This window comes from Nyctibius grandis, chromosome 21 (genome assembly GCF_013368605.1).
Source record: "Nyctibius grandis isolate bNycGra1 chromosome 21, bNycGra1.pri, whole genome shotgun sequence".
In the NCBI taxonomy this organism is placed as follows: domain Eukaryota; kingdom Metazoa; phylum Chordata; class Aves; order Nyctibiiformes; family Nyctibiidae; genus Nyctibius; species Nyctibius grandis.
Window position 1 is genome coordinate 2,753,605 of NC_090678.1, and position 6,000 is coordinate 2,759,604.

Genomic DNA, 6,000 nt, shown 5'->3' on the forward strand with positions numbered 1-6,000 from the left:
TTGATAAAAACACAGAATCACAGAATCAATCACAGAATCAATCAGGTTGGAAGAGCCCTCTGGGATCATCGAGTCCAACCATTGCCCTCACACCACCATGTCAACTAGACCATGGCACTAAGTGCCATGTCCAGTCTTTTCTTAAACACCTCCAGAGATGGTGACTCCACCACCTCCCTGGCCAGCCCCTTCCAATGGCTAATGACCCTTGCTGAGAAGAAATGCTTCCTAATGTCCAACCTGAACCTCCCCTGGCCAAGCTTGAGGCTTTGTCCTCTTGTCCTATCTCTAGTTGCCTGGGAGAAGAGGCCGACTCCCACACTAGGTGGTTTGAGAAGAAAGGTACCTGTCTATGGATGTTTAAAGCCTAGGAAAGAGGCAGTTGTTAGGGTAGCTAAATAGGACATGATGAGATCTGTTTTCTGGAAAAGTACAAAAATCCTCGTAACTTAAATAATTTATAATTTGATCAAGCAAAACATTTAAGACTACATTATTGAGTATATCCTTACTTTGCTATCCATGATATGGAGGAGATTTGTGACTCTTCCATCATTTTACAGCCAGTACAGCAGTGAGTCCCAGTTAATACTGGCTAACTACCTGGGGTGAAAAAATATATATAAAGTAGTAAACAAAAAGTAACAGAAGCTCAACATTATTATCATGCTTCTGTTAACATGCCAGTACTCATTTAGGTCATATGAAGACAATTAGGTGCATACAGAACTTGAAAATATGGGTCGTCATGATTGGGTGCTACATTTATTATGTGTTATGGATATGTTCATTTTGGTAGGGTTGTATTGTTTAATTTCTCTTACAGATTAAGTTTTTGGATTTTCAGAGGTGACATGGATTGCTTCCAATAGAAACTGATACTGCACAGTGTTTCCTTCAGGTCAATGTAATTTTAGCTAGCAGCATCTGACAAAATATGCTGCATTTTTACCATCCTCTGTGGGTTTCATTTACTTTTGTGATACGTGAAAACTGAAATTGTAATAAATTTGCTCCGTTACCTCTGCAGAAGAAAATATATTTGAAAATCTCTGTGTGGCTGCTCTTTATAGTACTTTTTTCTGCATAATTAAATATTAATTTAGAAGATCATTCTTTTTGAAAGGCTGGTTGAAGATGAAATAGGGACACTTTTTTGAAGATTAAGGTACTCAGGTAGGAAGCTAGTTCAGATTGATTTCCAGTTCTGCGACAGGCTTGGTGTCTGAGTTTTAGTCAAGACATTTATGCTGAAGGGTAAAACAGGATTTTCAGAAGTGCCAGTTAAGTACTTTCATAAAAATCTCTTTTTTTGTAACATACACATTATTAAGCTCCTGAAACAGTAGGCAGGGAGCTGCATGGATAGGGGAGGGTGAGGTGGGGACACGTCTCCATCATTCTTGGGTTGAGCTCCATCTGAAATGGACTTGGAGCTGTCAAAAAATTGAAAGTACAAAATGTTCCATTTCCTTATTTTTATTTCTGCTGCATTTAGGGAAACAGGACTCATTATGTTCCTGAGGAGTAAATAAAGATGCACAGCTTCACCACCATTTTTTGTTCATCTTGGAGCAACATACAGGACCTAATATTGTGGTTAGCCACTCCAACTGGAAAGAGATAACATTTTTTGTCTTATACTTGATTGCTTCAGTTAGGTATCAACTGACCAGTCATTTAATTTGGCAAGGGTTTCAGGCAACATAAACCCTTCATTAAATCTTGTCAGGTGTATTCAAAATCTTATCTGTATTTCCTAACTTCAGTAGTTGATTTAATTCTTTTTAAAGAAAAAAAAAAAAGGAGGCTTTCCCTACAAACTGTGCTTTGCTTATATATTGAGATCATCATAGTTACAGTACTATTATTATTACCTTTTATTTCTGGATTAATGGATTCCTTACATTGATACCTATAACTCAGCTGTATTCTTATGCCTCTCTTTTTCATCTTCAGCCTAGAAGGAATCATAGAAGGAATTTAATTGAAAATTAAGTGAGAGTGCTGGAAGTCTCATTTAATGAGTTACTAAGAAAAATTATGAAGAATCGCAGAAAACTTTTGCTTTTGCAGGAAAGACTGATGCACTTCCAGGCTTATGGTCTCGGAGGGGCAAGGAAAGAGAATGATGTAGAGGAGGCAGAAGCCCTAATGTAGGAAGGGCAATCAATTCTTCTGGGACATCTGATAATTGATCAAAGGACACTTCCCTGCATTGCCTTCTACGATCTTCCATGCCAGAACTGGCTACATTTTATTGGCATATTTTATTTGACTATAGCAAAAAAATGTTAATTTTGAAGAGCACTTAAATAGGCTCACTTTTAAGACAAAGGGATATTAATAATGTTACTTTTCTGTGGTTTATGAGTAGTATGAGTAGCAGTAGTATTGCAATGAATTCCACTGTAGCAAGCTGCTGTAATAAAGGTCAGGTGGTCACATACATCACCCAGTTGATATAAATATAGACTTACTGCATTTCCAGTTCCTAAGATGTTGAGAGAATGGTTTAAAAGTAAGGAGTGTAGAGAAAAATATGACTTAGAAATTATATTTGTTCTCACAGAGGTAACAGATGAGGCTTAGTGTCACCGTAGTTTGCTCTGTTTCTGTTACAGTATTCTCTTTGCTGGTGGCTCTTTAATTCAACTTTTTGAGGGACTCTGAGTTGCAATGAGGACTGCAAGTAGATGAAAATCTCCCCAGTGGGTAGAGAATTCAGGAGTTTGCATCACTCTCTGAATGAGGTGGCAGGTTTATAGATAATACCTGCCTGCAATAAAAGCTTAGTTTGAAAAATTACTTATTTTCCTTGCCTGGACTGTGAAGATTCCCTTTCTAGTATAGACTGTGGGAAGAAATCTCTTTTTTTTTTTTCCCCCCCAAAAAAAATTTAGAAGAGCTTTTGGATGTTGGATTCTGAAGTGAGGAAGGAGGTGCATTTGTAACTGGGATGCCACGAGAAGGTGTTAAAGGAAAGTAGCAAGTCGTCCTTATAAGCTTCTGTTCTACCAAAGAAAATCTCATCCTTGGCTTTTGTACCTCTGCTAGCATATTCCCTTCCAGGCTGTCCTCTGCTGGGCACTCTTAAGTTGGCCACCAATATCTTCTTTTTGTGTGTGGATGTGTCAGCAAGTGTTCCTGAGTACATCAGGTTTTTTAACTACTGTTGTTTCATAGTAATATTTTCATAATATTCAAATCTATTAGGTGCTTTTCAGAACAAACAAGAAAAAGTCCTCACCCTGTGCATCTAACAATCTAATTTTAGTCCCTTGTCGGAGACGTATCTGGAGGATGGGACTTCTTACAGGCAGCTTTCTTTTATACTTTTCAGAATGAGTCATATGTTTTTGTGAGCAAAGCAGTTGGTTTAAAGATTAAAATCATAAATAATGCACCACCCTTAAGACAGTTCCATTCCAGAAAGATTAGGCTCAGTGAATTGTCAATCAGGCTCAGTGAATTGTCAACATCCTTTGCTCAAAGTTAGTTTTCAGAAAAATTAGAGAAAATTCTAGGGATGCTGATAAAGAATATGTGTTGACATAAGAGTACTCTTAAAAGAAAAAAAAACATAATTTATCCGTTGCTTATGGATGCTATGCCTGAGAAACAAATCTATACAGACTTAATCAGACTGCAAATCAAAGAATTTGCATAACCAAAACAATATACAATAACTATGCTACTTAAAAGCATGGCCTTCCAGAAATCATGTCATTAATAAAATGACATTGTTAATTCTTTCCTTTTCTGCTGGGGAGTGAAAGCGTTGAGCATAAAGTGTAGGTGTATGTGCTGAAATATTGACAACAGACATTACGGTCACTGCTCCGCCCATACTTCAGTAAATGATTCAAACCAATTATTGCTGCTTTTAAGTCCAGACCATGAGAAATGAACAGGATGGACAGACAAATTTTATGGGAAAAAGCTCAATCTAACAGGATGCCAAAAACAACAACTCTGTGAGTTTAGTGACTATATAATGATGTGAAATAGCAGTGAAAACTAACTTTGAGATGAATGTGGGGGCCACGTGAGGAAGAACAGCCCAAAGAAAGATGCTACAATGGTCATCTCTTGGGGACCAGATGATCGGTTCTTGGTTGTCCTGAATCTACTGAAAAGAAAATGTGTTGAAAAGGGAAGCAGCTTGCTTAGCCTTTGATGCCAAGTTCCATGGAAACTCAGATCTCTTGATGCTTTAATAAATATTTTTTTCCTTGATTCTTCTTTAAGTATGCTAAGAGTAGGCATATCGAGTATCTAAGAACATAGCACGTGTTTCTATTAAGGATACACCCCAAATTCATCAGTCTTTTCAGGAGAACAGCAATTCCTTTTAAATGTTTAGCTTAAGTTTTAGATTAAAGTAATTTTATGTAAATATGATATGAACTCCATACTTTCAAAAGGACCTTTGGAATCCTTAAAGTTGACATCTACTAATAGGAAGAATTATTAGGAAAGGTGTAAGGACAGAGAAGCTAAAGCAGGTGGACTACAGACAGTCCGTCAAATTCTAGGAAATTAATTTCAGAATGCCCAACAATATGCAGCTTGTATCCACAGATAGATAAAGAAAGAGCTCCTGTGAAGACAGTGTATTTAAAATAAATAAAACTGTTCTCATGTGAAATTATGAGACTAGTTTAAACCAGCAAGATCTAAACTTCTAACTAGAGATAAGGTACTGCTCCTAGCTTTTTAGGCATGTTTGTGACCTTTTCAGCTGGGTGTAGGTGTTATTGTCTGTTTCTATGAAGAAGGTTTTTTTAGCTCCATTAAGCCTAGAGAAGGGTGGATTTGCGACTTTTTGACTTGAATAAATTTTTTTTTTATAAGCAGAGTGTTACAGGCATAGGTATTTAAATTCCAAATCCATTTGGTGCTTACTTTTAATGCATTAAAGTGATTTTTCTATTCAAATACTAGAGTTGTGAGAATAAGATAGGTTAAAGAGTTATATTTCTGAAAAAATTCAGAGTATTAAATACAATATTTTTTCAAGCTTATGTCATCAGAGGTGCAGATCACAAACTTCAAATGCAAGACTATTCCAACACAGTAACAGAGTGGCTTGAGCAGTCTCTGTCAGACACAGCAGACTAGTAGGAAAATGGACAGATGGGCTGATGTAGCATCACTCAGGTATGAGCAATACAGAATATAGGCAGCGCTCTGCAACAGTGCGGCTGGTGCGTTTCCTTTTTACTTAAGACTTTCTAATCATTAAACTATCTCAAACGCTTCAGTAAGGAGTTGAGACTGCTGGTGTTTTCAGTCTAGCTGGCAGCAAAGTCAATCGTTCTGCAACTTGGTAAAGAACCAGCATAAATTCAAACCTGTAGATATTAACATAGAGCAAACCTGAGCCTCATTCAGTTTGATTTCTATAAGGAAGACAGAAAAAATTTGCATATTATTCAACCTCTGATGAAGCTTGAACACTTATTCCTAAAAGTACATTGAAAAAGAGTGTGTAAATGTTGTGCCTAATTTGCACAGAGTGAAGAACAAACAGGAAAACTCTGTTATTTGCAGTACTTTATAAATGCGATGATAAATACTTCATTTAGGACCTTGCTACAAGTAATTACTGGCTGATCCTAGGAAGGTATCAAGTATTTTACATCAGTAAAATATATGCCTAAAATAGTAGATGATATTGTAATGTATTCCAGCCTATTACCTCTTAGTGAAAAACTACAAAATATCCAAGCCTTTTTTTTTTCCCTCTGTGTATAATGCATTTTAAACCTTACAATGCTTTTAAATCCCCAGGAGTTATGCAGAAGGTAAGTAGTTTCCGATTCTAAAAGAGCTGCAGAATATGTACAAATCCTGAATATTGCCTTGAGGCTTTGTTGAGATTGTTGTGATGTTTCTTTCACCATGCAAATTCTTGAAGCATTCTGTATTTTTTTCATGGGGCTTGGAGCAACCTGGTCTAGTGGAAGGTGTCCCTGCCCATAGCAGGGGGGTTGG